Source organism: Malaya genurostris, chromosome 1 (genome assembly GCF_030247185.1).
Source record: "Malaya genurostris strain Urasoe2022 chromosome 1, Malgen_1.1, whole genome shotgun sequence".
NCBI lineage: Eukaryota > Metazoa > Arthropoda > Insecta > Diptera > Culicidae > Malaya > Malaya genurostris.
The window spans coordinates 101,488,959-101,513,460 of NC_080570.1; the positions used below are offsets into that span (position 1 = coordinate 101,488,959).

At 39.1% G+C, this 24,502-nt stretch overlaps 1 protein-coding gene across 2 annotated transcripts in view; it reads left to right on the forward strand.

Moving 5' to 3' along the window:
- The window catches only part of LOC131425264 (carbonic anhydrase-related protein 10), a 236,478-nt gene that overhangs the window by 96,285 nt on the left and 115,691 nt on the right, over nt 1–24,502 (forward strand). Inside the window, exon 1 of one of the 2 annotated variants that reach the window (XM_058587011.1) lies at nt 8,044–8,192. The exons of the other annotated variant lie outside the window; for it this stretch is intronic. The gene's annotated coding sequence lies outside the window, so the exon portion shown is untranslated. Of the gene's footprint in view, nt 1–8,043; nt 8,193–24,502 lie in introns of those variants that run through there. 2 annotated transcript variants of the gene reach the window in all.

Sequence of the window (24,502 nt, forward strand, 5' to 3'; positions counted from 1 at the left end):
AAAGGGAAACTTCTACGTTGGAAAATTGTTAAACTCAGTCTTTGTTGCCTTCAACAAGATCGGTATGACTAATCCACGTGAAATGCCTCGAGCATGCATACTTGCAAATAGTGCTCTCGATGTTTCTCTCATATCGGAGCTCACAACTCGGGATATTTGTGCTGTCACAGTTGGTATGACTATTGATGGCATAGACAGGAAATATGTCTATTGTTCGGCATATTTACCGCATAACCAACCTTCGCCAAGCGATGACTTCAAAAAGGTTGTATCATACTGCTGCAAGAGTGATATACCGCTTGTAATCGGCAGTGACATAAATGCTCACCATATCATTTGGGGCAGCACAGATATAAATTCGAGAGGCTCTGATATGATGGAATTCGTGAGCAGTACAAACCTGCACATAGTCAATGCAGGAAACCGCCCAACTTTTGCGAGATCTGGAAGAGAGGAGGTTTTGGACGTAACTCTCTGCTCTGATAGAATTGCGCATGAGTTGGTGAATTGGCTCGTCTCCGATGAGCTCGAACCTTCGTTGTCTGATCATAAGTACATATTCTTTGATCATTCAAACGTTAAATTTGATATTATCACATATCGTAATCCCAAATCTACAAACTGGGACCTCTATGAAGAGGGCTTGGCGACTAGATTTTACGGGTACCAACCAACAATTGAAACCCCAATTGATTTGGAAAATGTTGTCGACGAGACAAATTCACTCATAGTTGCAGCATATGAAGAAGCTTGTCCACTTCGGATTGTGCGAGCTACTAGAGGAACTCCTTGGTGGAATGATGAACTTGCTAGACTAAGGAAACTATGCAGAAGAGCTTGGAACCACCGACGCAGAGATGGGTCGGAGGCATTCGTGTCGGCTCGAAGGGCTTACAAAAATGCTCTTCGATCGTCTGAGCGAAGTGGTTGGAAAAGCCTCTGCACAAATGTCTCTAGTCTCAACGAGGCAAGCAGATTAAATAAGTTACTTTCGAAGTCTAAGGACTTTAATGTCAGTTTCTTAAGAACTTCAGATGGTGAACACTTGTCTGATGAAAGTGATGTACTTCACTGCCTTTTTAACACTCACTTTCCAGGATGTATGGATCCATCACCGACAGCTCTTCCCGAGACTTTTTCAGGTAGTTACGATTCTTGGGCCCTTGCTCGAAGCGTTTTGACGATTGAATCGGTCAAATGGGCAGTTGAGAGTTTTGCTCCGTACAAGTCTCCTGGAAAGGATGGAGTTTTCCCAGTGTTATTGCAGAAAGGGTATGAACATTTCAAACATGTTTTGAAGAAAATACTTACTTTTAGTCTTGCGACAGGATACATTCCAAGAGCTTGGGAGGAAATAATTGTCAAATTTATTCCCAAAGGCGGTCGCGACACTTATGAGGAAGCGAAGAGTTTCAGGCCTATCAGTCTAAGCTCATTTCTTCTTAAAACAGTGGAACGCATAGTAGATCACTATATCAGGAATGTTAGTTTGGGCGTGCATCCGCTACATGGAATGCAACATGCTTACCAGCGTGGAAAGTCCACTACAACCCTGTTACATGATGTTGTGTACAACATTGAAAAAGCTTTCTCACAAAAGCAATCTTGCTTGGGAGTTTTCCTAGATATTGAAGGTGCCTTTGATAACGTGTCTTTCAATTCAATTCTGGAAGCAGCCCGTGGTCATGGCATACCTTCAAGTATCACAAATTGGATACACGCAATGCTTAGCAATCGACTTCTTTGTTCATCGCTTCGGCAAGCAGAGATTAGAAAGCTGAGTGTCTGTGGGTGTCCTCAAGGTGGTGTACTATCCCCACTTTTATGGAACCTAGTCGCTGATGGTTTGTTAAGGAAACTTAATAAACTTGGATTTCCGACTTATGGTTTTGCCGACGATTATCATATATTGATGACCGGTATAAGCATTAACACTCTCTTTGATTTAATGCAGCAAGCCCTGCGATCTGTTGAACAATGGTGTTGTCAGGTTGGATTGTCTGTAAATCCGGGCAAAACATCAATGGTGCTGAGAATGGAATTCGCAATAGAATGTAAACTCATTTGTCATTATTACTTTCACAAATTATTACTATCACAAATCGTTCCATTTTCAAAATTGTTCAATGATGGCTAAATACGTAAAAAAAATCACCAATGCGTAGAATATTTTGCGGGTTGATGCACGTATGTCTTTTCATTGTGTAAAATCAATTTTTCGTGATACTACAAGCTTTTAGATCGAAGATGACGCCGAAAGAAGAGCAAGTGTGGTCGCTGTGAAAATCCGGATCTGCCATTAAGAAAAATTGCAAAAACACTGTTAATAACGTTCTGAAATCTTCCGATGCACGTTTGATAAAAGCCAGGAAGGCTGGGGGTGAAACTAAACAGGACCTCAGGAACCACCGGAAAACTATACCGAACCGTAATGATAAACAGAAACAGAATTTGCTTCCACTATACTAATATGATCAATATCTAACGGGGAAACAGATTGGAAAACCGACATGTGAACACAATGATGTAATGAAAACCGCGAAAATGTTACCGCAGAGACGGGACTCGAACCCGTAGCTAACTCCTAACCGGGGAAATTGTTTTACCAATTAAACTACCCTGCATATGAAAGCACATGAAGAGAAAGTCCAATTGATTGGACGAAACTAAGCATGCTTCGCTCTAATTAGCCACTACGGTATTAACTTACAGTCCCGTATCGACGGAAACAAATTCAACAGAAACACATACAATGATCACGAGTCTATTTCTACCCATCTAGTGTAAGTGAATACCGTAGTGGCTAAGTAGAGCGAAGCATGCTTAGTTTCGTCCACTCAATTGGACTTTCTCTTCATGTGTTTTCATATGCAGGGTAGTTTAATTGGTAAAACAATTTCCCCGGTTAGGAGTTAGCTACGGGTTCGAGTCCCGTCTCTGCGGTAACATTTTCGCGGTTTTCATTACATCATTGTGTTCACATGTCGGTTTTCCAATCTGTTTCCCCGTTAGATATTGATCATATTAAAACTAGCTCAAGACGGCTTTACGTCTTAACAAAGCCTAGAAACAAAATCGTTCCATTATACTGCCATGCAACGAAAGGGTGTATAGGAAGCTTTTCAAGATGCAGAAAAAGGTCAAGTTTTTCGAAAAAAATTTCTACGCAGCCATGATGCTTCTCTGCTATTCTGGTATGATTGGTCATCTTTTCACTACGTCAAAGACGTTTCGGAATGGTATAAAGCGAATGGAGTCCATGTTATACCGAAAGAGGCGAATCAACCTAACTGCCCGAAGTTGCGATTTTTCGAGCAGTATTGGACACTCGTGAAGAAAGAACTCTCTCAATGTTAACAACAAGCTACAACTATAGATAAATCTCGAAAACCTTGAACAAAAGCAGCTGAATTTGCTGCAGAGAAGTCTGGGCAGATTCTAATGGCTAGAGAAAACTGAAAAGATCGTAGTTTCTTTATGCAGCCTAATTAAGTAAGTGTAATTAATCTTAAGATGACTAATAATCCACAATTAAATAAATAAAAAATACATCTTGGATTGAACTAACAGCAATTTTGTTTTATTCCAAATTTGATCTGTTCAGATTTTGTCGCGAACAAACTCGACACTATAGTGAAACAGTAACATAAAGTGGATAACTGTTAAGTTGAGTGTTCTTCAAACGTATTAAAATTCTGTTGATTAGAAAAATTGTACTATTTTAAAAGACCGAAAAATCGTACTGTTTTAAAAGACTGTTCTGGTAACTTGAATTTCTAGCAAAATGACTACTCTAGATAGTCATGCGATTAATGTTTAAGAAGTTGATTAAGCTGACTAATTGCAATGTAATGGTTTTTAAGAAAAGGTTTTCACATATATTCTCATCGCACCTTGTTGATTGAATAACTCACTTGTCTCGAGATTGCAGTGCAAAACGGTCGATTGATTGGCAATTATCTTGAATCAACTGTAGCTTTCTTATCCATCGGTTGTCAAGAGCTGATAGCATCGCGAATCGTAGCCTGCCTCGTCGGAATTAATTCTCTGGCGAGCGTTGGAAAGGGTGAGTTCAAGGGTCACGGTTTCTAACAATCGACAAATAACATTTGTACAACTTTAACTCGTCGTCCTAGTGCTGATATTGACTTTTGAACTTTCGCCCTTCCAACGGTGGAAAACGCTAAACAGTGTGCCAGTTTGTGCATGGCGAAGCTTAATCCTGGCAACCTTTTGCACTGTCTTTCTACCAATTTCTGCTAACATAAGCCCGAGCGTGTGTTCGCATGTTAAAGAACATCTGCTCTAAGCATTCGAAATGGAAACAAAACTTCCAACGAAACTGATTTTATCATCAGTGGTAGCAAAGTAGTTCAAAGTGCACTTCAACTATTACCTGCATGGTTCGTTCGATGAAGTCAGCCCCTGTACTAAGAAGACCTCGCTGATATTGTGCCCGTGTGATTCAACCGCAGTTCATCCAGAACACCAACTTGGCTCTTTCTCCTCCTCAGAGCTGTACTGTGGTTGGATAATTCAGTAAAAAATTTATCATTATTAACTTTGCTTCAATTACAAATGAAAATGTTACAAGTTCTGCTCTACCGTTTGTATCGGAGGGGGGGGGGTCTTGATTCTTGGTGTATCTATTTCCTTTTTGTGGTGTATTTCTCACTCCTGAGAAACATTTAAGTTGGAAAAGTACCGTGGAGCAAGTGCGTATGTAAGGAATTGAACAGTTATACCGAGCTGTACTGGTCAGCAAAATAATATCTTCTGATCAATCGAAGTAATTCCAATTATGACTCTTTGGACTTTATAGCTTTAAATGATTAATTAATTTGCCTGGAAATCTGCGATTTATTTCGACAGAACAAAAATTGTATAATATCCATAAATGACCTTCTTCCCACTTCATTTTACATAGTTATAAACAGATTCGCGAAGAGGGCGAAGAATTCAAATCAAATAACGAAAAACACCAAATGACAGTTGCAAAACTATTACTACCATCTTTCATTTATCATTATCTTGAATCAATCCAACTATATTGACAATGTAAAACGAACTCTGACAGGATCGTACGCAGATATCAGTTTATAAATTGATAAAAAATTGATAAAAAAAAAATGAATTGTTATTTGCACTATAATATAATAAGTACTCCATTGTTCATGAAACTTAATTTTAAAAAAATTCTTCATGAAGGGGGGGGGGGGTTGTTGATTGTACATGAAACTTAATTTTAAAAAAAATCTTCATGGGGGCGATTAAAACCCCCAAACCCCCCCCCCCCCCCTCTGCGCACGGGCCTGATTAGATTCAACCTTTAAGGCCTGAGGCCAGTGTGTTTTAGGGTGTTTTAGAGGGCTATTTTCACGCTTTAAATATGATTTTCACAAAATCCCCCAGCTAACAATCTATTAGAATAATAGTTTAGATTATGCTGTGAAAATTTCAGAATGATTCATCGACTTTAGTGGCCGGGAAAGTCTTTTTTCTGAAGAAAGAATTGCATAGCTGAAAACGGAAACTTTCAATTTGTTCATTGAATATCTTCAAGGGTGCCTTTTGCATCAAAAATCTATCCTGACAATGTCTAGATAATTTAATTTGAATGCGATTAGTGCATAAAAATGTGTTCTCGCGATAAAAATGAAGTGAATGTTATTTTTGTGAAGATAAGTCGATTTCTATGCATGCGCCATTTTTTCTGCTCCAGTTTCCTGGTAACGTAATGAAAAATGAGAGAGAAATAAAATCGGCTCGTCAAGGCTGCCAAACAAGCGGTAGCTTTATTGGATGGAATCACATTTTATGCTTATATATATCAATCCCATTCGACCGATTGAAGTAGTCAAACTTGTAACCGAAAATATCGAAACTTTTCTGGCTACCCGTTTAATCGAGTGTTATTTTGCATATGCTAGAGTGCATGGAAAGAAATGTAATGCGCAGAACGCACACGTGGTCTTATACGCAACCTACTGGCCTCAGACCACGTGCCTCGCTCTGCGTATTACATTTCTCTCCGTGCTTTCTCGCATATGTGCAAAATGATTCTCGATGGGCCGGGTGGTCAGAAAGTTTTGATATTTTCGGTTACAAGTTTCACTACATCACATAAAATCCAAGAAGCTACCGCTTGTTTGGCAGCCTTTCTGAGCCGATTTTATTCCTGTTTCAGTTTTCGTTACGTTACCAGGAAACTGGAGCAGAAAAACTGGCGCGTGCATAGAAATTGACTTACCTTCACAAAAATAACATCCACTTCATTTTTATCGCGACAACACATATGTTTTTATGCATTAATCGCATCCAAATTAAATTATCTAAACATTGTCGGGATGGATTTTTGATCCATGCTTTTGAAGACGAGATATTCAATAAACAAGTTGAAAGACGGAGTTTTCAGTTATGCAATTCTTTCTTCAGAAAAAAGACTTTCCTGACCGCTAGTTCAATGAATATTTCTGAAATTTTCACAGAATAATCTGAACTAATTTTCTAAGCGATCATCAGTTAGGTTTTTTATATATCCGTCACCGTTTCTGAGAAAATCAAATTTGAAGCGTGAATATAGCTTTCTAAATCACCCTGAAACGCACTGGCCTCAGACCTTAATTACTTCAGCTGAATGCCTTTAAAGCAGATTTTCTGCTGAAATTCCGATTGGACATCGCCCACGTAGATTTATGCTTGGAACACAATGAAGTATTTAGATGATTATTAACCTTTTACTAAACAGTCGCAACCTCTCCTTTCTGCTGTCATATAAGGCATTTATGTGCAAAAACTGTTCTAACAATAGTTGTTAAGATGCCATACAAAATTAAATGAAACTAACTCAGTTATTAAAATCGGCTCTTTTTTATCGTTTTTGAAGAGAGTAAATTCCATTTAATTCAACTATATGGAAAATCTTTACTCTTAGGACACTAGTGTCACGAAACAGTAACATACACAGATACTAGTATTTCGGTGTGGTATTATTTTTCAACAGATTTGAAAAAAATTATATAAGGAAGTTCAAGAACAAATCTTCCGAATCATTTTATTGGTTCTGGAAAGAACCGATCAAAAATATTTCTTTGTTATTAAACAGTGTCAAGTGGTTTTCTGCTCTACAATGCGTCTGGTCCACTGAATGTGGATATAAAAAATCGCTAGTCATTAAAAGTCGACTATATCTTTTGAAAAGGCGTCCAATAGTAAAAAGTAAGACGTATGTACGTCAAAGATGCAAGGTTACTGTAACTGTACGGTACCTTTCCTCATGTGATAAAATATTTTTGTCCAGTTCAATGTTCAGCATGTAAGGCGCACTGAGTGAATAATTTTGCTTGCTACTAAACTGAATGGTAAACACGTGATTTCAAAGTTTCTAGAGCGCAGAGGTGGGGGAAGTTTGTCTGTTGGTCAGTGAAAGATTATCGAAGTACCTCATGCATGAAAGACGAAGTTACTCGAAGCCAAGAGGATACGAGACAGGTATCTATGTGTGTGTGTACATTTGAGGATAAAGTTAAACAACCAAAGTTTAGTTGGGAATGTGTGGAATATAAATTGCGAAATTCTTGCAGTTCAGTCCCAACAGCTGCAGTTACTTTCGGCTGCAGCCGACTAGGAATGAGTGTGAGTTCAAATCGTATGGCAAGAGGTCACTTCAAAGAGATTCATTTTACGGTGAAACTGCCGCCTCCCACTCCGTGTTTGCACGACAGCAATTAACCTTTGAACTTAAACACATTTGCTCGTTCACACATGTAGTAGAAATTCTTCCGACAGTATACAGGGTCTTCGGATAGAACAAGCTCCTCGTCTTCGTTGAACCGAAGCTGTTTATTCTATTGAGTGACACACTCACTCTTGAACTAGAAGATGCATGGCCTAACGCGAGTTGAATGATTTAAAACATGTTCCAGTTGTTACACCACACAGTAATGCTGATAAAGGATTCCATTTCCATAGCTAATAAGCGATTGGAATGAGTACGACCAAGCGAAGCTAATCCTTGCCGTACTCAGAGGACCACATTAATCGTTGTTGTGTCTGAGAGAAGAAAGGTGTATGGCGACAGCAATCGGTTGCCGGGATAAGCATCCATTCTACACGTCTACCGGACGCTTTGCTGTGGACCAGTCGGCATCATTTACATCCACACAAGGGAAACGGACACCGGTGTTCAATCGGTAAGCTGCATTTCACTCTACATAAAGAAATCTATGAAAGGCTGGAACACCATTCTGAATCATAGAATACTTCGATGATATTGTCTCTTTCATTTTTCCTGGAGCTTAAAGTTGCTTGGTATCGCAAACTGTTTTTCCTATCAATTCACCTCACTGAAGTTTTTTAGAATAGTAGCACATGTTGAATATACATATTTGTCATACCTTGATATCTTCCGAGCATTTAACTTTCATCAGTGCCATGAGCCAAAAATAATCCTCTATCGGAAACCGTCACCATCGGCATCTGTATTAATCGCCGGGAAGGGTCTAACGTTTTTGAAAATTCATTCACTATTTACTAAAAGCAAAACATTTCAAAAATATTTTGTCAAATTTTCAAGCCTATCGGAAGAAAAACTCTGGAATTTATGGGCCCTTATCTTTCCTTATTTCATACTGCGATGAGACAAGAGCTCGGCTCACAGGCTCAAAAGTTCTGCTTCGATTGACCAGAAAATTTGACAAAACATTCTTGAAATGTTTGTTATAACAAAATGCAAAGATAGACAATTTTCGATTTTATAGACAATAAATTTTGAACGTGTTTTTCTCGAATGCAGGTTTTGGATGTCCGTGTTTATTGTCATTCAAAAACTACATCACCATTTTTTTCAAGGTTTCACACACGTTCTACTTGTAAATTACTAAAACCCAACGATTTTTTTTCGTTGTTTGATACTCTAGGAAGGTTTTACAGCTACAAAATGACGGATTTATACGTGAAAAATCGTAGTTTTGATTTTGAACAATCACCAAAAATAAAAATAAAATAATGATTTCACCGGCCTATTTCTCGATATTTTTTCACGAATGATGCTTTGTACTACATTCGAATCTATTCTGTTGAACGATAGAACAGAAAGTTTTTTTTCGGGAATCCAAACCAAACCATAATCATTTTTCACAATTCATAAAACATTGAATTTGATTCTGTATTGAAGAAAAGTGTACTTTAATAGAAAAACACATAGAAAGCATTTTTCTCAATGATTTCAAAACTACATGTAATGAAAAGTCCCGGGCCTTTCACAGAAAAGACGTGAAAAGACGTGAACCGTCTATATTTTTGTTGGCCAAATACCAAATTTCATGACAATCTATCCACTAGTATTTGAATAACAGCTGAACGTGTCAGAAGTCTTGTTTTCATCAATATTTTATATTTCATTCTAATGAAATAGGTAAAATTGCAAATGGAACTTTAAAATGAAAAAAAATTGTTTTTGGTTTTTAAAATCGATATGTAAAAAACCACAATCTTCCTACAAACCGTTAACACCGTTAACCTCAGAAATAAACAAGAAAGAAAAGGATATCTGTAATTATTTTGTAAATATAAACCCAAACCTCCGTTTACGAATACTTTTTTACGTTACCGCTTTTTACGTAACTGTTTTTACGACCAAATCTCAAATAGCGTAAACTATTTTTACGAAACTACTCCGTAACATGAGGTTTTTGCATACAATGAAAAAAATTTCCTGCTCATTTATATTCCATGGAAACTACTATAATATGAGTATTTTCGAAACGGATTTGATTAAAAGATGTCGGAGAACGATGTTTGAGGTGATTTTGAATTCCAAGATGGCGATTCCCGGTTCATTGATATCCCCTTACAATATGGGTATATTCGGATCAGATTTGATAATTAGAAGCCGGAAAATGATGTTTGAGCGCGTTTCAAAAATCAATATTGTGTGTTTAGGTGTATGGATATACTATGAAAACCATTACGATATGACTTCGATGTGCTTAAGACAACGATTTTTGCAATCGCTTTTTTACTAGAGAACACCAGCTCATCGATATTGTTTGAATATTATACTACATAAATAATAACGAGTAGACGACTAAAAAGCTTGTTCGAGTGCCTTGCAATATAATTTTTTATTGTTATAATTGCTATATCATAAAATTTCAATATTTTATTGAACAACTGAAATTCTTAATCTAATATTTAAAAGTGACCCTTTGCTTCAAGTCAATGTGTGTGACGTGGTCTTGATATGTTTTTATTTATATTAGTTATATTAGTTAGTTATCGCTTCCAGATTTTGAGCATCTATCCATCAGATCCTTTCCGAAAATATTCAATTAGTAAAGGTTCTTAAGGAATATCGAGAAACAACCTGAAGAACCATCTTGGAAATCAGAAACCTCAAACATCGTTTTCCGACATTTACTCATCAAATCCTATTCGAAAATACCCATATGGTAAGGATTTTTAAGGAATATCAATACACTGTAAGTCGCCATCTTGGATTTTAGAACAAACCCAAACATCGTTTTCTGCATCTTCTCATGAAATTCGTTCAGAAAATACTTAGGTTCAAATGAAATGCCCTACAATATCTTAGAATGCTATTGAATGATATCTTGATACGACCTTCGGTTCCGAGATCTCATGATGATTAGTAAAAAGGGCGGGTGCGTAATGTCAGAGATATAACTGGATGACGTGAATACGAATAAAATCGATAATCGCACGTACTATTTGATTGATTGTGTGATTTTTGTCAACTTTCAATGCGTCACTTGCATAATTATAACGGTATGATTATGAACCGGAACACGAGATGTTCAAATTCCTTCATAAATTAAGAAATCAACATAACTTTTACAACTTTTTATATAAATTAAGAAATCATCATAATAACGTTTAAGCTTTAGGGCCATTTCGCCGAATCCTGCAATTGTTCGAATATCATAATAGGAGTTGATTTAAAATAAAGACAAATGAAAGATGATAGCGTTAATTGATTCATGAACATCACAACGGAGCTCCCAAGAAAACTTGTTGAATATCAGTTACTAAGAATCAAAGCAATTGCATAGGTATTTATGAAAAAATTTCATAGGTGTATCTACCAAACAAGTGTATGTGGTATTTTCCGTTTACTGAGTGAAAATGAAAAAAATGTCTAATACGGATTCGTAACATCGTTCTGGTTCGTGTGCTGTCAGACCTCGCTACCGCTCGTTCGGACCTAATAAAAGCAAAGAAACCTATTTATGAGTAGACCGGGCAAACTTGGCGGTTACAGGTTTATATGCAAGAGGCCGCCCCTTCCGACGGTGGGTCGGCGGCCAACTCAGCTGGCGTCGCCTCGGCGGCTTTGTGCTTCGGCGAAATGACCCGCTCCCGTCTCCACATAGCTCGGTCCATGGCTGCTCGTCGCCAGCCACTCAAGGCTTCGGAGATCACCCTCCACCTTGCTCGCTGCGCTGTTCTTCTTCTTGTACCAGTCGGATTAGATTCAAGAACCATTTTTACTGGGCTGTCGTCCGACATCCTTATGACATGCTCGTCCAATCATTTATGGCCAGTCCAATACGCCTAGCTTCAGCTTTCAGTTCGATGTATGCTTCCGACATCTTCTCAAGGTTACGTGTCACAATATCAATATCGTCAGCGAAGCCAAAAAGTTGTACGGACTTTCGGAAGATCGTGCCACTCGTGTCGATAATCGCTCTTCAAATCACACCTTCCAAGGCAATATTGAACAAGATACAAGAGAGTCCATCACCTTGCCGTAGTCCTCTCCGAAATTCGAAAGGTCTCGAGACCGTCCCAGGTACTCGGACGTAGCACATCACTCTATCCATCGTTGCTTTGACCAATCGCGTCAGTTTATCCGGGAAACCATATTCGTGCATGATCTGCCATAGCTGTTCTCGATCGATTGTGTTGTATGCCGCTTTGAAGTCAATGAGTAGGTGATTCGTGGGTACGTTGTATTCACGACACTTCTGGAGTACTTGTCTCGCTAATATGTGATCCGCAGTGGTGCGGGCTCTAGTAAATCCCGCTTGGTACGGCCCTACGAATTTCTTAGCTATTGGTGATAGACGACGGCAAAGGATTTGGGAGAGTACCTTGTAGGCGGCGTTCAGCAATGTGATTGCGCGGTTATTGCAACAATCCAGCTTATCGCCCTTTTTGTAGACGGGACATACCACTCCATCCATCCATTCCTGCGGTAGAATTTCCTCCCCCCCAAATCTTATAAATCATCCAGTGTAGCGCTCTAGCCAGTGCCTCTCCTCCATGTTTGAGCAGCTCGCCTGGTAACTGGTCATTGCCCGCGGCTTTGTTGTTCCTCAGCTTGCCGATCTCCTCACTTATCTCCGTCAGATCAGGTGCTGGGAATCTGTCGTCGGCTGAGCGTGCACCCAGATTGATTCCTGTGTCGTTCTCTGTATCGTGTGCTTCGCCATTCAGATGCTCGTCATAGTACTGCTTCCACCTGTTGATCACCTCACGTTCGTTCTTGAGAAGGTTACCACTAGTATCTCTGCACATTTCGGCCTGTGACGTGAAGCCTCTACGTGAGCGGTTCACCTTCTCATAGAATTTCCGTGTATCATTTGCGCGGTACAGCTGTTCCATCGCTTCGCGATCTTGGTCTTCCTGGTGGCGCTTTTCCTCCGGAAAACTGTGTTCTGTCTGTTCCGTGCCTGTCTGTATCGTTCCTCGTTCGTTCTAGTGCGATGTTGCAGCATCCTCGCCCTTGCTTCATTCTTCTCTTTCACCAACTGCTGACATTCGCCGCCAAACCAGTCATTTCCTCGATTCGATAACCTCGTACCTAGTACGGTTGAAGCAGTGCTACTCACGGCGGATCTTATGTTCCTCCAGCCGTCTTCAAGAGTCGCCGCGCCAAGTTGCTCTTTCGTTGGTAGTACTTGCTCCAGTTGTTGCGCGTATTCCTCTGCAGTACGGACGCTACGTAGCTGCTCGAGATTGAATCCCGGCGTTCCTGTGCGACGTATATTGTGCACCGTCGATAGTTTTGAGCGCATACAAACTGCAACAAGGTAGTGGTCAGAATCAATGTTGGCACTGCGGTAGGTGCGGACATTGATGACGTCGGAGAAGAATCGCCCGTCGATGAGAACGTGGTCGATTTGATTTTCCGTATGTTGATCAGGTGATCTCCAGGTGGCTTTGTGGATATCTTTGCAGGGGAAGAAGGTGCTTCGAACTACCATTCCTCGGGAGGCTGTAAAATTCACGCACCGTTGGCCGTTGTCGTTTGTTGCCGCGTGCAGGCTCTCCAGCTCGATCACAGGCCTGTACATTGCCTCCCGGCCTACCTGAGCATTCATGTCGCCGATGACGAGTTTTATATCCCTCCGTGATTCGTTCCAGCTGTTCCAGCTGCGCGTAAAATGCTTCCTTCTCGTCCTCGGGTCTCGTCTCATGTGGGCAGTGCACGTCTCGTCTCATGTGGGTAGTGATGCTGTAATTGAATAAACGACCCTTGATCTCCAATACGCACATCCTATCACTGATTGGCTGCCACCCAATCAAGCGCTGGCGCATCTTGCCCAACACTACAAATCCCGTTCCTAGAACGTTGGTTGTGCCGCAGCTCTGGTAGAAGGTAGCTGCTCGATGCCTTCTGTCCACACCTTCTGTCCCGTCCAACAAAGTTCCTGCAGTGCTACGATATCGAAGCCGCGGATTTGAAGCTCATCATGCAGCATTCGATCGTACCCAGGGAAGCCAAGCGATTTACAGTTCTATGTGCCAATTTTCAATCGTAGTCCGTAGTTCGTCCCGTAGGTCTTTGCCGATTACTCCGAGTCGTATTTCTTTCTTGATTGTTCGTAACTTCCTTTTTCCGGGCGGCTTGTTAGGCCTGCACTAACCTCCTGTCTCGCCGGAGGGCCATCGTGTCAGCACTGTTTAGAGTCTCACACTGACACAAGGACGGTAATCAGCCACTCCTAACATGAAGAACAGACGCTGTCTCGAGCCGCCCCAACATGTTGAACAGACGCTCGGGTAGGCTCACTCTCTGTAAAGAAAAAGCAAGCCCCCTCCCCTTCTCTGTCAGCATACTACCAAGGTCCCACCGGAGTGGGTTACCCGATCTTTTCTATGGTTACTCGTACCCCAGCCGGCACCGCGGGGAGGTAGGGATAGGGTTACTGGACAAGAGGCTAAGAATTACATTGGGGCCTGAATTACGCATTGTCCAGTCGTACACTAACCAAACCGTCTTAAATAACTTGCATAAATGTGACTCACTCATAAATAAAACAATAATAAAACATGGGGCAAGCCCACTGTACTCAACCACTGAAAATATCGGTTTTGAACGATACGCTTTGTGAGAAAATTCGTTCCATTCATGCGTTTGAAATTTAACGCGCCTCATTTTGGCACTGAATTTCACCTAATGCTCGTTCATATCAAACATTTGAGATAACTTAATTTTAAGTTATTGGTGGTTATCGCAAACTACTGCAACTTTTATCATGAATAGATGACCATATTTCCGATGAGATGGAGGTAAAATTATATTGCTGCATTAAATACAAAAAGAGATATTTTCGATTAAGTTCTACTCATGCTTGTACAAGGGAAATTTTGAAAAGACGCCTGATAGTAAAGTAAGTAAGTAAAAAAAAGAACAAATATTTTTTTTATACATTGCGTCGTAGAATCGAATAAAGTCCTTTGAAAGGTCTTAAGTTCTCATAAATGACTTCTGAATTTCATCCGGATCCGACATTCGGCTCCGGAATCACTGCTTCAAGTGTGTTTAAAGTTTCATATCGTCGTCTAGATCGACGATACAATTCACGGAAAAAATATTCTTAATTTGGCTCAAAACTGTTTCAATTTGCAATTTGTTTTAGTTGCTGGTCGATTATATCGGGGGCCTGCTGCCGCTGGAAACGTTTGGCATGATGACAATACCTGGAATAGTTATTAAAAACTTTATAAACAAAAATCACTTATCACCCCCCCCCCCCCCCTCTCGACGGCCCTGTTAATATGTGAATTATCTAGTATTATATGACGTATGAAATTGTGCCTCATAAAGACTGCTAATCTAATCGAATCCCAACATACTTTGAAACTAAATTTCGAGAAAAAGGCGCGAAGTCTACTAATGTATTGTGTATAGTTTTTGATTTGTTATTATGTTATTATACATGGAAGGTACCGCGAAATTGTCTTGTTCTTGAAATTATCCTTTGATTTGTCACTTTTCATGTTCTATGCAGTTGGTACAGAGTGCATCGGTTTAATTGAAAATGGAAAATAGTCAATAGTCAGTTCCGATCGAACCACGGTGTCATGGTAAGCCAGCTATAAATCAACGACCGGACAATAATTGTTATGTAACTTTTCGATGCACAAAAATGCACATCGAAATAATATGAATTATGGCTCCCGGGGGCCTGTGGGAATCTGATCTGGCTGGGAGCAGTGGCTGAGTGGTCTTTTGTGTCCGGAAAATTCAACAACCCGAGTGGTTCACCCAGAAACTTTTACCGATAGATACATTGTGCGGCGTTGAATAATGAAATTATTATTGTATCTCAAAACAATTTTTAACACCACTATTTATAAAATATGCCGAAGCTGGTGGAAGTGGGGAGTGGGGGCTATTTTCGCATGTCGACGGACCGAACGAACGGATGAAGCCCATCATCGATCGTTTGCCTACTGCAGTCAATATTTGAACAATACCCACTGGTGTCGGGAGGTTTGGCTATTTGTCAGCTTGTTTTATGAGTGGGATTTTAAATTTATGGGCTCTTGGCAGGTTTTTAGTCACGTGCGGCTTTTGTTTGTTTTTTCAACAATTGGTCAAACTACGGAAGATGGATGATGCTTTGGAACATTGGAAATAACTTTAAAATGCTCCATAGTTGCAATGACTCACTCTGGCATCCAGCATTATTCCAGAAAATTATGTTTTGTTTTTCGTTAGTCTAATGATAGTATGTCAAAATATTACATTTTGGGATGCATTCCATGGAATATATCATGGAATCTGTTACACTACTAGAAACAGTTTCATGAGATTTTCGAAATCGTCATATTGAAATCTCTGTTCAGGAAAATCGGTTAAGTCACCTCGAAGTCCGATATGCAACGGAGGAAGTGAGTTTGTTTGGTCATCATTCATATAGCATTTTCTCAATAAATCAGAAAAACTAGTTTCATACTATAGACATTATAGGGTAACAGTACCCCCATATATCTCACCTCCAGCAGTCAATATACGAAAACCATTAGTTATAGTAGGATCTACTGGCTCTATTCGGTAGATTTCCTGTAAGAGTCGATAAACGATCGTACTTCGTGAACTAATAATTCTCGGTTCAAGTTAGACGTTTCTAATGTTAGCTGACGTGTGAGTACATCTTACTTTACTTTGATAAGTTCTTTATCTCTTATTGCATTTAATGTAACAAAATATTTTTTTCTGCATACTTTTGAAGAAATGATCAGCAATATATAATAAAATTTAATCAAATTTATAAAAATAGCAGAAGATAATCCAAACCAACACAAACTAAACTTTTCTAAAATCTTTGATATGGACGGGCTTCAAAGAAGAATACTAATGACACGTGTTGCCTTTCTAGTGCTCGGATGACGATTTGTATGAAGTGTGCGACAAAATATTCTGTGCAGCTTACTAAGCAGGACATTTGATCCAGTTTACCGAAAGCGCGTCATTTCGGTTGGGAAGCTCAGAATTCGAATGAAGTTTCAGAAATCAGGTACAAAAAAACATTTTCAGAATCAAGGTCCAGAATCTAAGCTCAGAATGCGGTTCAAGAGCTCATGTTCAGAATCTTGCACATCACTCAATAAGTCGTGTGACTGACACACAGATAGCGTTTTCAAATCTATATGACGTGTATGAAGCACCAACTTTGAAAAGATTATGTGTTTTCACACTCATGACACTTCGATTAGTCAGAAAAAAGTGACACCCATTTAAGCAAATTAATTATTATTATTATTAACAATAGATTCAAAACAATTTCGTGTGTTATTTTTTAATTTCTTCTTGATGGAAAAAAATACCACACAAGTGATATCCAAAAAGAAACATTTGTAATTGGTTTGCTGAATTTAAACGTGGTCGTACAGACACCGATGAACGTTCTGGTCGTCCAATCGAGGTGGTTACTCAAAAAAAGTCATGAATTGGTTAAATCTAATCATAGATTGACATTGAGTGAGATAGCTGAGACCAAAAATATCCGAAGGCAGTGTGTCTACATGCATGTGAATTATGCATGAATATTTTATAAAGAGAAAGCTCTTCTCAAAGTATTGATGATTCAGAGGAGTGGTTGGCCATGCTTACAAGTAATAAATCAGATTTTTTTGCGTAGATATGTGACAATGGATGAAACATGGATCCATCACTCCTCTCCGAAATCAAAACAATCCTTATCTGAGTGAACTTCTGTCAGTTAACCACGTCCGAAGCGTCGAAAAGTACAACAAACAGCTGGGAAGATTATGGTTTCAGTGTTTTGGGATGCACATGATTGTATAATCTTTATCGACTATCTTGAGAAAGGAAAATCAATCAATAACGAATACTATATTGCGTTGTTAGATTGTTTGAATGCAAAAATAAAAAAATACAGTTTTTTTACGAAGACAATGCCCCGATTCACAAGTCGAAGGAAACAATATTCAAACTGAACAAATTATATTGCGAATTGTTTCTTCATTCGTCGTATAGTCCAAATCTGGCCTCCAGTCACTACTGACTGTTGATCTAAAAAAAAAAAGAAAACCTGTTTTAATCCATCTAGTGGTGAAATGAAGCCTTTCTCATATCTCACATATTCTCATATATAAATGTGTGGTATTCTTCAAAATAATTTTCTTTGATTCTTGAAAAACAGAAAGGTTTGTCCATAAACTAGTATAACCTATACAGTGAAAAAGTACTCAGGTCGGTTAAGCCATCTCTGAGGTAACGAAAAGAGGTACTTCCGAAATCGGAATCTGGGAACCGGTATACTCGAAGTTGATTCGAGAAAAGAGACTGTTATCCATTTTGTGTCCATGGCAATAATCTTCGGTCGTTCATCAAAAACTCAAGAACAAGGAAAGCCAAATTAATATTTGGCCGTCTATTGTCAATGACTACCGATTGGAATTGTTTCGAGACAAGTTAAGAGTTTTTTACGTGTTTTGTTGCACCGCTTCAAGTAACGGTATCCAATTTTTAACACACTTTACCATATAGTTTCGAAACCGGAAGTCGGATCCGGATGAAATTTGGCAGTTTTGTATGGGACTATGATACCTTTCATTTGAATCTAATTTTGTTGAAATCGGTCACGCCATTTCTGAGAAAAATGAGGAAGTAATTTTAAATAATAATTTTTTCACTAATCATCCTCCGGAACCGGAAGTCGGATCAAAATAACATTCAGGAACTTTGTATAAGACAATTGTACCTTTCATTTTAATCTAAGTGTGTGAGAAACGGTTCAGCTGTCTCTATGAAAAGTAAGTGTACTTATTTATATATTTTGCACATATTACCCTGTAATTTTGAAACCGGAAGTCGGATTCGAATACAATTCAGGAACTTTGTGTGTGGTTATAAGACCTTTCATTTAAATCTAAATTCATGGAAATCGGTTCAGTCATCTCCGAGAAAAGTGAGTGCAAAAAATGTTACATACATACATACACACATACAGACATTTTGCGTACTCGACGACGAACTAAGTCGCTCCTCCGAGCTTCGGTTCAAAAATCGGTTTTCACAGTGTTTGCATAACTTTTCCATATGAGAAAGGCAAAAATGTTCGCCACTAAAACATTTAACTCAAATAAAGAAGCAATTACTGAATTCTTACTACAAGCAAGGAATCGAGAAATTAGAGAAGCTTTAGAATGATTGTATTCTTCTTGAAGGACATTACATTGATGAATAATATTGATTTTTGGTAAAACAATATATTTTTATTAGTTAATCACACGACTTATTGGTGTGATGTGTTATAGGTATCGAGCTCAGATCCAAAATTCCGAATCCAGCTTCGAAATCTTGGTCCCACATCCAGACTCAGTATTCATATTTAAAATCCAGGAATGCGCATTCAGGAAAAATATCATAAACATTGTGAAATATCGATGCTATTCAATGATCGGTTCTTTTTAGAAAAAGTCCATTTTTCCCTCGCTGCCATATTCAGAGGAGCTGATACTTAAATATTTGAGGCCATATTTTACATTGGTAACGTTTCAAATTGATTTGAATGCTGATATAATTTACACAATTGATAAACTAAAAATATTATAAAGTGTGAGGAAAGTGGGTCAATTCTATTCGTATTCACGTCATTATGGCTATGTCTCTGATATTATGCGTCCGCCTTTTTTTTTGTTGAATTTCACGCTGTATTATTCTGTCGCTTACGGGTACTGTTGGAATTTAATAACGAGTGGCAACTAAAATTTTGGAATTTCTTTCTCAAGCTGTCAAAGACAAACATACTTGGAGAAGATCTGATTTATTGAAATTAAAGATACATTGTCCATTGTTGAAAAATGAACATTTGAAATCGGTCCGTAATCGGATGTTCGGCGAAGCTTCCGTTTGATGTCGGAACAGGAGCGCGGTACGGCCTTCATGTCAACTTTGCGAATGCATCTCTTGAATCTACCAATCAACGGTTAGCAATTCCTTGCTCTCCAGTTATTTTTGTACACCAAGGAGCTCAAAACCCCGAAGAAATCTTCGATTAGGCGACACTGAGGTAGATGTATCGGGTTGTGGTTTTTAAGTACAAATGGGATCGAATGGGTATTTAGGAACGATTGTGTTTTTTGGTGCAATGCGATGACGCTTTATCCGGCCAAAACACGTATTGTCCATCAGTATTATGTTTTTGTTAAAAAAACGGAATCAAAACTTTCTATAAACATTAAAATTAAAAAACTCCATCGACTGAAAATTGAACCGAGAATCCTTAGATCACAAAGTACGCTTGTCCAGAAACTGATTTGCCAGGGAAGGGTACAAACTGAAAACTCTTTGGAACACAGCCCGACGAATGTGCAATCATAACACCACGAATGAAAGCAAAGAATATTCCAACCGCTGGATATTCGACTTCGCTAGAAAAGTATGCCCAGACTCTGTTCCGGAACAGAAGATCATCCGCGCCGTGACACCAAATACAAACGAAACACCGTTTTCGATGGTAGAGCTCTCACTTGCACTCTTGTCATGTAACAATAGAGCTTCGGGGTTAGACAGAATCAGATTCAACTTGTTGAAAAATCTGCCTGATCCCGCCAAAAGGCGCTTGTTGAGTTTATTCAATAAGTTCCTTGAGGGTGATATTGTCCCACATGACTGGAGACAAGTGAAAGTGATAACTATTCCAAAACCAGGAAAACCAGCCTCCGATCACAACTCGTATCGGCCGATTGCTATGCTTTCCTGTATTCGGAGATTGTTGGAGAAAATGATTCTATTCCGTCTAGACAATTGGGTCGAGACAAATGGATTGCTTTCAGGTACACAATTTTTTTTCCGCAGGGGCAAAGGAACGAACGATTGTCTTGCGTTGCTCTCAACAGAAATTCAAATGGCATTTGCTCGTAAAGAACAAATGGCGTCAGTTTTCCTAGACATCAAGGGGGCTTTTGACTCAGTTTCCATAAATATCCTATCTGAGAAGTTGCATCAGCATGGTTTTTCACCAGTTTTGAATAACTTTTTGTATAATCTATTGTCCGAGAAATACATATACTTCGCGCATGGTGATTTGTCGACAATACGATTCAGTTACATGGGTCTTCCTCAGGGCTCATGCTTAAGCCCCCTTTTATACAATTTTTACGTGAACAACATTGATGAATGTATCAACACATCTTGCAGGCTAAGACAACTTTCCGACGACAGCGTTGTGTCCCCCAAGTAGCAATCCGCAACTAGTTCTGATACGACAAAGTCCAAACTATGTTGCAACAAGAGCACGAATATGTTTTTTTATGTTATACTGGTTAAAACATGGTGACAGCAATGTTTCATCATAACATAACTAGTTACGAAATAGTTATTTAGGTTTCCAATAATAACATCTTTGTGTCATATTGAATTAAATATAATTTACAAGCTATCGTTACTTAATCCAAACATATCTTTAATCACAACAATGCTTCTAGCTACTAGTTGAAAATAAGTTTATTTGACTTCAATAGTAGCAACCCGTAACTAGTTTTGATACCACTTAACCCAACTGTGTTGCAACAAGAGCACGAACATGTTTTTTATGTTATACTGGTTAAAACAAGGTGACAGCAGTGTTTCTTTATAACGTAAACATTGAACTAACTATCATTTGTAAGTTATCGTTACTTGATTCTAACATATCTTTAATCACAGCTATGCTTTTAGCTACTAGTTGAAAAAAGGTTCATTTTCCGTTGCGAAATCATTATAAATACGTAAGCGTATATGTAAATCGTTACTGTGAATTGATGTAGTAATAACTTAGATATTATAAGATTATAACATATAATTTCTTCATTGATTCAGATAGTTATCGGTAGGTTTTCCCAACGTTATGATAACGAAAATGCAAACAAAACAACTTTTGTTGGCTCGAATATGGCGAACACAATATGGAGTCTCAAGAAGTGTATGAAACATAAATAAAACCAGGATAATACTTGTTTCAAAACTACTTTTTGCCGAAAATAGTGAAAGGCAGAATAGTCATTTTTGTTCTATGCACTGTCATATACACGAAGAAAATAATATAGGGATTGAACATCGATTGTGATAATATTATAATTCTTATGATATATGATTTAAAAATGATGAGAAATCACTCTACTTGGAATAATTTTGAGCATTCTGAACATAGTGTTATTTTCCTGTTTTTTTGTTATATCTTTATAAACAGATTGATTGAAGGCGCATAAAAAACAGTTAAGTAAAATTTAATTCCGCTCGACAGTTTGAAAATCGTTGTGAAATTTGTACCTTGTATCAAGTTTGTGATTTAAAGTACTCTTCTGTTTTTTTATTGATGATAGAAAAGTGTTCTGTATTCATTCAATGTTTATAATGTCGATGGTGACTAAGTTTCAACTAGTTTAATTGAAAACAAGTTATTTTCAAGTTATGAAAAAATAAGTTCTTTCGGTATGACATTACAACGTAACGACAACTTATTTTTAGCCGACCTAACAACTAATAGAAACTGCGCTTTTTGAGTCATGCAAGTGGTTAGATATTAGTAACAATCACTCAAATATCTGGTTGCAAACTAGTCACAAACAAGCTAGCGTAACAAAAATTGTTACTTGGGCCATTATAGGACCCAAAGCTGCCGATCTCCAAGGACCATTACAAGATACCCTCGACAACTTGTCGACATGGGCTCTTCAAATGGGTATCGAAATCTCTACGGAGAAAACTGAGCAGGTTGTATTTTCAAGGAAGCGAGAACCAGCACAATTACAGCTACAACTAGGGGTTGAAACCATAGCTCAGGTCTTCACGTTTAAATATATCGGGGTCTGGTTCGACTCCAAAGGCACCTGAGGATGTCACATTAGATATCTGAAGCGAAAATACCAACGGAGAATCAACTTTCTTCGTACAATAACTGGATCATGGTGGGGTGCCCACCCAGGAGGCATGATCAGACTGTACCAAACAACGATATTATCCGTAATGGAATATGAATGCTTCTGCTTCCGATCCGCGGCGACCACCCATTTTTTCAAGCTGGAAAGAATTCAGTATCGCTGTTTGTGTGTTGCCTTGGGTTGCATGCAATCGACTTATACGATGAGCTTCGAAGTGCTGGCGGGCGTTCTTCCATTGAAAAACCGGTTCTGGGATCTCTTATATCGTTTTCTCATTCGATGCGGCATTTTGAGTCCTCTGGTGATTCGAAAGGTTAGTTGAGCCTAACTCTCAACCCCATTTTATGTCCTTGTATTTTGATTACATGGCTCAGAATATTAATCCTTCTTCGTTCGCTTCCAACCGTGCTCATTTCTTGAATACTTTTGATTCTGCTGTATTTTTCGACACATCCATGAAGGAAGAGATTCGTGAAATTCCGGATTACGTGCGACGTCAAGTGGGCCCTAATATCTTTAGTAACAAATTTAGAACAGTCAACTGTGAAAAGATGTTTTTTACTGACGGATCACACATCCACAAATCCACAGGCTTCGGCATCTTCAATCAGAACATCACCTCTTCGTACAAACTCAGCGATACGGCTTCGGTTTACGTCGCGTCGGATCATTGAAACCTTGCCCAAATACCATTACTTCATTGTCACGGACAGTCTGAGTTCAATAGATGCTCTCGGGGCAATGAACCCAGGAAAGTATCCCCCATATTTTCTGGGGAAAATACGGAAACACTTGAGAACTTTATCTGAACGGTTTTATTCAATATCGTTAGTCTGGGTCCCTTCGCATTGTTCTATTTCGGGAAATGAAAAGGCAGACTCATTGGCTAAGGTGGGCGCATTAGAAGGTGATATTTATGAAAGACCAATCTGCTTAAATGATTTTTTTCAGTATCTTTCGTCGGAAAACTCTCGAAAGTTGGTAAACTTCATGAAGCAATGACGAACTGGGTCGATGGCTACACTCCATTATCCCTAAGGTATCGACGAAACCTTGGTTCAAGGGGATGAACGTGAGTCGTGATTTCACTCGTGTTGTGTCACGTCTCATGTCAAATCACTATACATTCAACGCACATCTCCGGCGTATCGGAATCGTGGAGAGCGGGCTCTGCACCTGTGGCGACGGTTATCAGGACATCGAGCATGTCGTGTGGTCTCAGGGCCCGAGGTAGACCGCCTCAGATTTCGGTTCGGGAGGTGTTGGCGAGTCGGGATAGTTCATATATGCTTCTCATATATCAGTACCTTAAACACATTAATATACAAGTATAATCTGTTATATCAGCAAGAAAATTCCCCATATTCCATGACGATTTCTCAACTGTGTCTAAAAATATTCTTTACCTACTGGTTCGACACTAACATCCGCTCGATTCTTCCGATCTCTAGTCCCTGTCCACTATCTTCATTAGAACTAACAAGATCGTTGCCTCATTTTTGCCTATACCCATCTATGGCATATTAGAGCTTTAAAAAATTATATTACTGAATAATAAAAAAACCGGTAAACATCCGAGTCAGTCAGTCAGTCTTTCAGTCGTAGACCACGCGGGTCTCTGCTGTATACAGGAGGCGTCTCCATTCAACTCGGTTCATGGCTGTTCGCCGCCAGCCTCGGTAGCTGCGAACGGTCCGCAGGTCGTCCTCAATTTGATCGATCCATCTTGCCCGCTGCGCGCCTCTTCTTCTTATACCGTTATCGAGAATCATTTTAACCGGGTTGTTCTCCGACATTCTAACAACATGCCCGGCCCACCGTAACCGCCCGACCTTGGCCGTTTGGACGAGGGTTGGTC